Raw genomic sequence first — 12433 nt, 5'->3', positions numbered from 1 at the left:
TTACAGGTTATTAGAGCTGTTATTAAGTCAAAAGACCTCTTATTTAATATGAAATAAAATGGGACTGGTCCTTAAAATTAAGGATCCTACAGGGTGGATAATCCTTCATCCATCGCTCTTTTAGATCACATCTGCATTTCCTGATATGTTTCGTTGATGAAGATAAAAGGCAAGGTCATTTCCTCTTCTAAAAATCGGACGGAAGACCTCCTCGTTGCTCGCAACGAGATCGTGTCTAGTTATATTAATGTTTTGTTAGGAAATGTTTGTCCTGGTAAACAGCTTGTTCAAGTAAATTAAATTTAAAAAAATTACCTTTAAAATACTATTGATAATGTTTTGATGTAAAAAAGAAGCAAACCATTTTATCTCCACAAATGACAAGTGCAAAAGTAAAAAGATATGTATTACACAAAAAGCTATAAAGATAAACACAGAACTTTTTTTACTTTAATAACTCGTACTAAAATTAAAATTTAAGTAAGTTTTCTGTTATTTTAAATACTCGCTAATTTGGTTTAATCTCAAAAAGTAAAACAAAAGAAGTTATTTTTTCAATACTTAATGGTATCATATTCTGTATTTACTTTATATTTAACAAACACAAAAAAGAGATAATTTTTTATTGTTTTCAAAGATAAGAATTTTCATTTTTGCGAATTCATTTTCTACGTTTGAATTGGGTTTATCTTTCACGAGTTCTCGTTCCTTGTCTACTCTCACTCATTCTTAAAAAGGTCTTAACAAACAAAAAGTTTACATGTATCATGAACATGAAAAAAAGTTTTTAAAAATATGATATGAAACAGAAATGTGACTGAAATATGATTTTTTCCCCCTGATAGCTCTGCCATTCAGATACATTTCTGTACTATGCAGTTGCCTGTAACATTCAGTTGATTGAATGACAAAACTTGATCCTGTGTCACAAATTTGACTTATTCAAAAAGTAAAATGGTAATGTTCGAATTCGCTACGATAGGTCATTAATAAAAAGGACAGTGACATGTAAATTAAATTTCTTTATGATACAACTGTGAAAAATACATGTTACTAGAAGCTATGAATTTATTGAAGAACAAAAGTAAGCGGTTTTATCTGTGAAAACGATTTCATAAGAAGATTGTTTTCATTGAATGGACGAGTTGCATAAATTGTACATCTTTTTATGACGATATTGTTCATAATCTGAATTCCTGTCAATTGCTAAAAAATGCAACACCGAACAAAATAGCAATTGAAATAGTTAGAACTTCAAATAACTGCAACCTCGGTTAATACATGTTTTGCATGCCTCTCGCAATTTGATAACATATACTTTATAAACAATAGCCGAAGGTAATTTGGTTTTGTTCAATTGTTTCTTATTTGCATAAACAATTGATTTTTATCAGTATTCGGAGAAAACGATAAAAACGACAAAAATGTTGTCAATGCAATGAATGAAAATCAAAGTGAATAGAAATAGTCGATTTGATAAGTTAAAGACTATCGGAATTAATTAATCTTACAATGGTCAATTTATTGTCAGAGTGATTATTGTAATTGCCAATCCGGGAAAGATAATTATTTTGTAATAACCAGTGATCACTCGAACGTAGCAGCGCTTATTTTTGCAACCGTTTCTCGTTGTGCTTTGGACAGTTATTGCTGTGTTTTCTTATAAGTACAAACTTTATATATATTGACATGTTGTGTATTTGTTTTTGACCTTAACAGTTTCTGATGAAAGATTGTGTAGAGACAAAATTTAGAAAATAATAGTACCTTTCGTTATTCCTAAATAATATTAATTCCCAGTAGGCCTTTCCAAGTAATGTGAAATAGTTATTCCATTTAGAGAAGAGGGGTAGACATTATCAAACAAATTCAAGACAGTTGCAATGTGTAAACTCCTCCCCTTAGTTTATATGAATGGTAACAGAAATGTAATAAATGGGTGTCTTTATGACATTATTTTGCATTTTCGTCCCAATTTAAAATTATTCAGCTAACTGTTTTTGACTGAACGGCAGTATTTTTATAAGGAATAAGGAATCATTCTTTGAGTATTATAAGGTGATAATTTTGGTCGGTTCATGATCAAATCCAATAAAGCCCGAAGGGCTTTATGATATATTTGATCATGCCCCGATCGAAATTATCACCTCAAAATATTCACAGAATGATTCCTTATTACTTATATTTATATACCTTTAAGCCATCGTACGATTAAATATTTTTAAATATAAATAAGCAAACCCCGCTGGCGCCTCAGTTTGGCGTCATTTGTATTATGAGTTATATAGTGCAAAATCGATACTTTGTGTTATCACAGGCAAAGACACTGGAAAATGTAAATATAGTGCGATATTTTACATTACATTATGTACATCGCATTTTAATAAGACTTTTTATTTACATTTCTCATTTCAAGAATAGATATTTTTTTAAATACTGCATTTAAATTCCCGTAATGCTTCCTTGTTCTTTGATAAAGCATTTCACCATTTGCAGGTTTTGATAAATAAATTTCTTTATTCAAACAATAACAAACATTCATTTAGATGAACCATGTTTGCTTCTACAAAGAAAAATGAAATATTTTTTTCAGATAATGAATAAATGGTAGACATAAAAATAAATATTAATCCTAAAATTTAAATGCTAGGAGAAATTCGATAAATTGGTAAGATTTACTTTATATTTTTTAATGAGTTGAAACAAAGTCAAAACAATAAAAATTACAAAAATGTTGTTCGAATAAAATTTATAGCACTTTAAAAATTATGAAATGTCTAAAACTGCTGAAACACATGTATGCAAACAATGACTATACCTTGTTCACGTTTCACATGTAATTGTTATAGTAATTGTTATAGCCTCCGCTAAGGTATGATCCGGGATATCGTCCCATGTTATTGTATCCAAAGTTTCTGTAGTAAGGACTTCTGTAGGAGTTGTATCCCCTCATGCCTAAGACAGAATCAACTTCAATAAAGTACCAACGCAGGTTTAAACGTCAATTGATGTCTCTTTTAAATTTAAACAATAAAAATTGCATGTCATAGAAAGTGAGTATTTACACATGATTGCCGATTTGATTTATTCCTCAGAGTGAAATACATTCATTTTGTAGCATCTCGTTCAACAAAAAAAAATAGTTATACAAATTTAGTTTGTTTTACCCAGAACTATAAACATACGCTGAGATGTTAAGAAACCGTTTAGTACTTCAATTTTGTGGTGTGAGTAGCATACCGTATATCAGGTTTCTTCCGCGTCATGTTTTTTTTCCCGCGGTAAGAGGAGAAAAGTATCGAAATTGTCGCGCTTTGTAATGAAAAATTCGAACAATAAAAACTATTTTCACGATTTATAATAATTATAAACAAAAAAATACCGATATTTATTTTCAGAGACGCAAACAGTCATAAATAAATAGATCATGTACAATTACATATACCAGTAGCTCAGGTATAATTAGACATCGGTCTACGCAAGGAAGGCGACCGTTTTATTTAGCTTGTCAATGGATTATTAAACGAACAACGAGGCTTATACAAATCTTTTATCTTGGGCTTGTCCTCCGATCCCGCAATTTGTACCTCTAACTATACTTACTGAACATATTACACCGTACTTTTACTTCCCTGTTTACTTTATCAGGATACAGAGATTTCTATTACGATAACAAACTTTGTCTCAAATTTACGCTGATTCATTTCCCATGATCCGGAAATCGTCGTAAACAGAGCGGAAATTGGATACACGCGGAAAAAACCTGATATACGGTATTTTTAAAAACTATCTTAAAAAAAACGTTCGTAAAAAAGATAATGATACTAATATTGGTCACACAGAATAAAATATTTGTTTTCCAAATTTTAAAGCAAGAAAAAAGTCTAAAAAAGACGTTGATCTGGTATATTTAATATGCTTCTCTAACAGCCCAACGTAGATAGTCTCTCCTAATGCTTTAAATGTATTTCTGAAGTTTTTTACTTTTGAAAGACTAACCTCCCATGTAGTAGTCATCGTCATAATAGTTGTTGTACATGTTTCCATAGTGACGAGGGTATCTGCTGTAGCTATTGTAATTGTTGTAACCGCCAATATAGCCCTGGACAGAGGCAACGGCAAGGCACAAAGCGAGAGCAAGGATGATTGCCTTCATCTTTAGGATTCCTGTCAACAAGAACAACACACAATGTAAAACCATTTTGAAGCAATATTAACTTCAAAGTATGCGTAAAATGTATATTTACTTTCCTTTTAAACAAAACGTTTTAAGAATTAAGGTAAGACCTGTTTTATTCAATCAATATTAGTGGTTAGTAATGTTGTTAGAAAAAATAGAAGCATAGGTCACCATGGTTAAAATGGTGCAGTGCATTTTTAATTCTTACCTTTGCTGCAAGATGTGGTACGATGGTCAAATTAAGGATGAACAATGTGAATGCTTGATGTTGATTCTTAGCTTTATTTATATTGTTAAACCTTTGATGGATGGCATTCACCTTGAACTATTCATCTTATTTCCTTTTAATCTTTGAACCAATTCACGATTTTAATGGCGTTTAAAATAGTATTGATTATATCCAATGCTTTATATCGCTGCTCAACGCAAAAAAATAGTCTTTCACAATTCTTTCTTTAAACAAAATCCAAAAACAAACGTATTTAGATTACTTCTACTCTTCTTTAGTATTGTGAAATGATTAAGTTGTTCTTTGTACACGTGTTACATCACGCACGTGATTTAAACTAATAAAACTTGATTAATAACGATTAATATTGTCAAGCCTCATTTCTTTGATGAACTGTACTTATCAATTTTGTAGATGTGTGTGCTAGCTTATATTCTTTTATATTTGTGAATATATGTACTAAGAAACTTGGTGATACTATTGTAAAGACGTAGAATCATAGACCGAAATGATTTATTTTTGATTGTAAGTATGTTAATATTTGTTATGGAAATAGCAACTTCGTAATTAACTTCATTTAAGAACGTTTCAGTTAACGAGCAGTAACATATGCGATCACACCAAAAAAAACCCCGAATGTTCGACCGTATCTTTTTAGATTTAAGTTTATATAGGATCACACTTCTACATGTTCGTTCATATTGTGTAAAAATAATAGTAAAAATCATGTGCTTTCACTTTGTTAACCAAACTTCAAGCCACTAAATATATTTTAAAACAAAGTTATCGTTATCAAGCATCACAGTGAAAATTGTATTGTGAATTGCGTTATTCAGTAGGCACCTTACATTTACTAATTTTTAACTTTATAACAATTTTTTTATCGACTCATTAAACATCAAAATGCATTATTCACACATTAAATACGCTATGAAAAAAATGAAGATTTAATTTTTATCTATGAAAAATTCCGTTCAGTTGTCTGATTACCTGGATCAATTTTGAATATTGCCAAAGTAAAATTGAAGAGTGTTTCAAAATAAAGCAATATTATATATAAAAAAAAGTAGGTGTCCAAGTAGCGTAGTGGACAATGCATTCGCTTGTCACCGCTGCGACACAAGTTTGATCCCCGTAATTGACAATGGGTTTATGTGATAGGGTATGGCGGTCGCCCTCTAGGAAATGTGGGTTCTCTCCAGGTACTCCGGCTTCTTCCCACACCAGTGACCCCCTCGCGCTAACATCCGTGCCAATGAGAGTAACCAATATAAGTTTAGAACTTGCTTATCAATCGTTATGAAATAAATAAATTTAAAAAATAAAAAAAAACTCGCCAATAAATCAGCTATTCCTGCTTATCTTTAATTCTATTTTAAAACATGGTTAAAATAAATAAGTAAGCTTTAATCAAAGGATTAGGTACAACGCCGTATGTGTGCACATTTGATTCATATCTAAATGTTAATCCTCTTAGGTTATTTTATTTCTAATTTAAATTTTACGAGGAATGACAATTCATATGACAAGTTAGATACATCTATTTGAAACGATTATCCTTTCGGATGGAAGTAACATATCTATACTCGGTTTAGACAAGAGTATTTTCTATGTAATAAATTGATATCGTATTAAAAGGGAAAACAATTAAAATAAAATCCCACTTAACATAGGTACGATAATGCTAACTCTAAAGGACTTGGCAGTGATATCAGTATCATTCATCGATGATTTATGAAAACTTGATGATAAAAGACGGCGGTGCGTTGTGTTAACATTCATTATGATTAACCTCTACTGCCAAATCGTCGCCCCTGAGCTCAGCGCTGGGTTTTAAATGTACTGAAACACAACGAGTAAAATAAGCTAAAACTTATCTTTTTGAAATAGTGTTAAAATATTAATTAAATATCCATTATAATTGTTTTATACGATAACTAAATTTGTAACCGTTACTATCATTTCGACCGGTAACAATTTAACTATTAAAAATTCTCTATTTTTTGTTTGTTTTTTTGTTTGTTTGTTAGTTTTTTTTTAACACGATAATTAGAAGATTATTACAGTCACTACCAAAGTATACGTGGCCAAAGTTTATGCTACGAACAAGTCCAATCTTACATTTGCCAAGCTTTCATAAAGACAATCTGGATTATAGGATAGTGCCAACGGAATGTTATCAGTTATTGCTGTATATACATGCTTTTATGTCAAAAGATGCGTGTTAAAAAATTACATTAATTGTTAATTTATCAATTGACTTTGTGGTAAACGTGTTGTTTTGCTTTGATCCATTTCCTGTCTTCAAATCGTTCGTTATATTTCAAAAAAATGTATGGAGAGTAGCTTTCCTATCATTAATGAAATGGTACTTTATTGAATTACTTCCTTTCTTAGAAATAAAACAGTTTGGTGTACATCTAGTGGCCATTCATACTTGTGCAAGTCATTCTTAAACGGAATCAGTCTTATGAAATGAAGATGAAATCAATACTGTGCACCAAACGTAGTTTTATTATTTACCAGACGCCTTAGACGTGTGTATTTTTTTATATTTTCAACAGGATCAATCAAAAGAAAATATTGCACATTAATACATTTTGTTGTCTTTGGGGGTTTTTCTTTACTTAATTCTAATTCACCGTGTGATGTTGAAATACATTTTCAATTAACGTAAAAAGGTACAGTACCGATCAGACCCAACCTAACAGAAAGTAAATCCCAACTAAACCCTGTGTTTACTTTTGGGGTTTACTTGGGGTTTACTCTGGGTTTACTTTTAGAAAATTTGGGTCCACTCGGGGTTTACTTGGGGTTTACTTTGGGTTTACTTGGAAATTGCTATTGAGGTCAAATTTATGCATTGAAGTGTGAGGCAGACATGTCTTCTATTTTACCATTTAACTGCCTGTAATTCCTGTCTCTTGTATATTCCTAATACACAGTTGGTGTCTGCTTTCAGGGGTATACCTTTTGACCGGGTTTACTCTCTGTGTCCACGCTGGGTTTACTCAGGGTTTACTCTGGGTCCACTCTAGCAAACCAAAAGTAAACCCCGAGTAAACCCAGAAAGTAAACCCAGGGTTAAGTTGGGGATTACTTTCTGTTAGGTTGGGTCGGATCGGTACTGTAAGTTATAAATTGATATTTTTTTATAATGAACAGAGTCATGGTGGTGTAACACTAAAGTAATTCGTCTGTATGTTCTCCTCAAATCCACAGAGCCCAAAGGATGAACTACAATTAAGCCAGCTGATTGGAAAATGAGAATTCTTGAAGGGTGGCTGAATAACACAGCCATAGTCGGACTTTGTCGAAATAACATAAATATTTTATTGATTTGTTAAAAAAGTTATCTATACTTAAGAATATAATGTTTTTGTACGTCAGAAACATTCCATCATAATCATCACTTTAAAAATATCATGGTATCTTCTAAATTCTTTATAGAGAACGTGAAATAAATAATTAATAAGAAAAATTAGATAAAAAGACAGGTAAACTCAACGATTATGACATTTTTTATGCGTTTTTGAAATCAAGTGATCAATAATTTACATTTAAATTGATGACTCATTGTTTGATTACATTGTGTCATGTAAAGTAAACAAGTAAAACACATTCAATCAAATTCAGAAAAATGATAAATTTATTGACTCATATGAAATATTCATTTTTCGGAAGCAGGTTTGTTTCTGAAAAGAAAAGAAAAAACTTGACATAACACAAATATAAGATGTATTGAATTACAGAGGAAAACGTGGACATGATTTAAAACTTGAAAATTATTTTTATCCATTAATACAATTTTTGAAAAACAGGGTTTTGCACTTCACATATACCCAGTGGGTTTTTTTCTGATGTTAAAACTTGTAAAAAAAAATCTACTACACCTGTTTTAACCTCAGTAGTCATATCTCCCACCAAGGTATGATCCTGGATAGACTCCTCCCATATGCATATTATTGTATCCAAAGCTTCTGTGGTAAGGACTTCTGTAGGAGTTATATCCACCCATGCCTAAATCAGATTCAACTTCAATAATGTTCCGACAATGCTTAATGTGTAAATTTATGTCAAAGTGTCTTTAAACGATACTATGGTAAATAATTGCAGCCACAAAACGTGTTAATAAAAGTAATTATCTTCACATGATTGTTAATTTATTTTATTCTTCACAGTTAAAATGCATTCATTTTGTAGAGCCTCATCAAACAAAAGATCATTATAATAAGTTTATTGTTTGTTTTTTCTAGAAACTATAAAAATAAGCTGAGGTTTAATGAAACCTTGAATAACTTTATTTCTATGTACTTCGAGTATTTTGTAGAACGCATTTTTTGGCTAAACATTTACTGAAAAAAAGGTGATGAAATCAATTCTGGTTACAATAAATACGCCATTTTCTCCACATAGGCCGATAATCTGTGGATGCAATATGCTTCTTTAACAGCCCCAAATAGATAATCTTTCTAAATGCAAAAACGATTTTTTTTGAGTCGTTAACTTTCCCAAATAGTTATGTTTACTTTGAAAGACTAACCTCCCATGTAGTAGTCATCGTCATAATAGTTGTTGTACATGTTTCCATAGGGACGGGTGTAGTATCTGTTGTGATAGTAACCGCCTATATAACCCTGGACAGAAGCAACGGCAAGGCACAGAGCGATAGCAAGGATGATTGCCTTCATCTTTAGATTGTCTATCAACGAGAGCAGCACACAGTGTTATGATTAGCAGCATCATAGAGTCAGGACTACATTATGAATACTAAAATCCAATATTTCGACATATATATAGCATCGAATACCTATAAAAAAGCATATATGCATAGCGTTTTTTAATGGTTCATTTAATTGCCATCATTTTTCCTATTCGTTTTTTGTTTTTTTTTTGTTTTTTTTTAAAGAATTATAGAACAGTTACAGTTCTTCATTGCAAAATATTACTAGTGCTTACCTTTACGTTGAAGCGGGGGTACGTCGGTCAGATAGGCGTTGGTAGCTGTGTATAGTGGTCGCTCAAACAATGCTTTATTTATAGTGTAACACGTATCTTTTGATTGATGGTGTTAGCCGCGGTCTATTTTTTTTCTTTTAATCTTTGACTCAGTTCACGATTTTACTGACACTTAAACAATATTGATTTTAAGTAATGCTTTAAATCGTTGTTCGGCGCAGTACGGTTTGGTCTTTTACAATACTTTCTCTGGGAAATAGATGTCAAATAATTCATCAAATTGTTTTTTTATTTAAGAATTTGATTTGTATACGTAATTATTTGTATTGTTTTACACGTGAATGTATGAAATAACACAAATTTTATGATATTTTCACGTAAGCTTATCTAGTACATTTACGTAGTTTGTAGATGTCTGTTAGTGGTAAAATAATTTTGTTTCAATGTATAAGACTATACTTCTAAATCGGTATTTTAAAGACACAAGAAGAAATCACTATCAGTGCAATTTTTTCTTTTTGAACTGACCTGTGATAAGTCTGTAAATTAGTTGTTTGTGGACATTTGCTTGGAAGAATTATATCTTACAGTAGCAATAGATGCAGAAGTATCATTACAGGTACATTTTTTTTTTCATTCTTTAAAGTGTAATTTTGCTGAAGTTGCTAAACAGTGGTGTTATAGATTTGATAATAAAAGTGATTTCATTAGAAATTGATTCAAAGCAGAACGACGAAAATGTTTTATTGCGTCCCCACAGAAACTTTATGTTTTTTCTACCTAATAATGATGAATAAATGAAATCAATTGTTAAAAAAAAGTAACATAAACTATTCTTAAAATAGTACTTATAGGAGGAAACAAATATAATTGATCAATTCAAGTTACATACAATTAAATACAGAATAAGCTACTTGTGTTAGATTAACATACAAGTTTTAAGAATTTTTTTTAACCATTTAGGATAAATATCTTACCAAATTAAACAGGTTTAAGTTGTATAGTTGTAATGTATATACATTTGTAAACAGAATATTCGTAATCATGTGTACAATTTATTGTTAAAGCATTTACATCGGTTTACCCATGTCAGCTACGAACCACTTGAGTGGCAAAAAGCATAAACAGTTATATATAAGTTTTAAAAGACTTTTTTCTTTACTGGTTCTTAATTAAAAATATATTAAAAGAATATAATCAGAAAGTATATTACTAGCTTTTTCTCGCATACATATTTATGTGGATTTTTCATGTTCTTTTATTTTAACTCATATCATATCATTTTTAACAGATTGATTTAAATATATAAGCCTTAAGGTGTATGATGTATCAGAATATAATATATGAAAGAAAAAATACGGTCAGTTGTCGTTTTTCTTAGCTTTTCTCTTTAAAATTGAAAAAATATATGTTAATAAATAATATTATTTGTTTAAAAAATCATATCTAGGCAGGTAGCATCGTTTTCTTTTTTTTATGGTGAAGGTCCAAACTCGTTCAAGAAAAACCATTCACATGCTGATCATGATAAATGGCAACTTCTCAAAATCAAGAAATCCTAATCTGTATTTGTTGTGTGTGTTTGTGGGGGTTGGGGGGTAGGGATGGGGATGGGGTGGGGTGGGGGATGTATTGGTTACATTTAACTTCGTATCATATATTGGTTATCTTTAACTTTGTATCTTATCGTTTTCTTCCTTTCATTACAAAGTGTAGGAGGGGGGTAAATAAATGCTTATATACTCTCCTATATGTAAATTATAAAATAAAAAGATTGTTGCGAGTTAAAATGAGGTCCCCTGATCCCCTCATGGGGCTTCGGACCTGCTATTAAATAGAAAACCCACGCAGTTCGTGGAGGGAGGCACCTTGTTGTCATTTATAACAAAGTCGATATAAGATTAGGATTAATCGTAATGAAGGTCAATAAATTTGTTTTAGTAAAATAGAGTATTGGTAGTCATTTACAGCAAGTATACCAATCGTTTACGTTTTATTTTAAAAAATGTTACATAACCTGTACATTCCCTATATTATGCGAGTACTTATTTCCACAATCCCGCTGTTTTGTATCAGGTCGCGAGAATATAAAATTGCGAACGCTAAACATTAAACAACATTTTTTTTATACTTCCCAACTATCAGAAAATAATGGCGATATTTAAAAATAAGCGAGGGGTGCTTCTCGCACTTTTACTTCGCGAATATAAAATCCTCGCGTTAAATAATGAATTTACAGTACATGGGGATAAGGATCACCACGCTATAAGTATATTAATCAAAATGTACTCCAAATAAATATGAAGATAATACGAAAAACTTAATTAGTCATTTATATTTATTGCTCTTTTTGTGGGTTTTAATTTGCCTGCAAACAACTAAGCATACTTATCATTTTTTAATGTAAGGATCTACATGTAAGGTAAAACCAATATTGAAAATTCCTTTATGTGACGTAATGTTGTACTTTGGCTATTTTTAGATTATGTAGTCTAATCATCATAATTATTTTCATTGTGTTGTTGGATCTGTAAAAATGTCTAATCAGGATGAGGGGAAAATATTTAATTGAATAAATGCAAAAAAAACAAACGATTTAAAGGAACTCAGACACGATTTGAGATCAAGATTTTAATTTTTTTTTTTTTCATTTTTTATGTTTGGAATGGTCAATATGGATTTATCTAATTTTTTGTAATAGTTTGAAAGTAAAATATTGAATCATAAGCAAGATGTAACGTTTGTTTCGGAAACAAAGCTTCAGCCTTTTATTCTTTACAAAAGTATTTTATCAGTACAAGTTTCAATCAAGCGTTGCTTTCTTCTGTTTACATTATCGATGAACATATTAAATCAGTTTACCTTGTTTGCCACGAGTCATTTTGAGAAAGATATTGTAATTCAATACTTTTCATTATTTGTAAACAACCATAAGACTCAAGCTTTGTTTTTATAACAATCATTTCTTAGCTGTGTATCTCTCTCATAATTAGACTTTTAACATTCAAATTTTGGTCAATCATTAAAGATGCGCAAGTAAACCATTTTATACATTAAAAATAAAA

General features: G+C 30.6%; 1 non-coding gene across 1 annotated transcript; it reads right to left on the bottom strand.

The window, feature by feature from the left end:
* Nucleotides 1-2818: 2818 nt before the first annotated feature.
* Nucleotides 2819-4511, bottom strand: LOC105323069 (uncharacterized). Its single transcript, XR_010711357.1, has 3 exons — nucleotides 4389-4511; nucleotides 4000-4167; nucleotides 2819-2955 (listed from the first exon to the last, which is right to left on the bottom strand). It is a non-coding gene; the product is annotated as an uncharacterized protein (transcript).
* Between the last annotated feature and the right edge of the window lie 7922 nt (nucleotides 4512-12433).

The sequence above is a fragment of the Magallana gigas genome, chromosome 1 (assembly GCF_963853765.1).
Source record: "Magallana gigas chromosome 1, xbMagGiga1.1, whole genome shotgun sequence".
In the NCBI taxonomy this organism is placed as follows: Eukaryota; Metazoa; Mollusca; class Bivalvia; order Ostreida; family Ostreidae; genus Magallana; species Magallana gigas.
The sequence above is the reverse complement of the archived record's forward strand: the minus strand, read 5'-3'. Positions and strand labels throughout refer to the sequence as shown.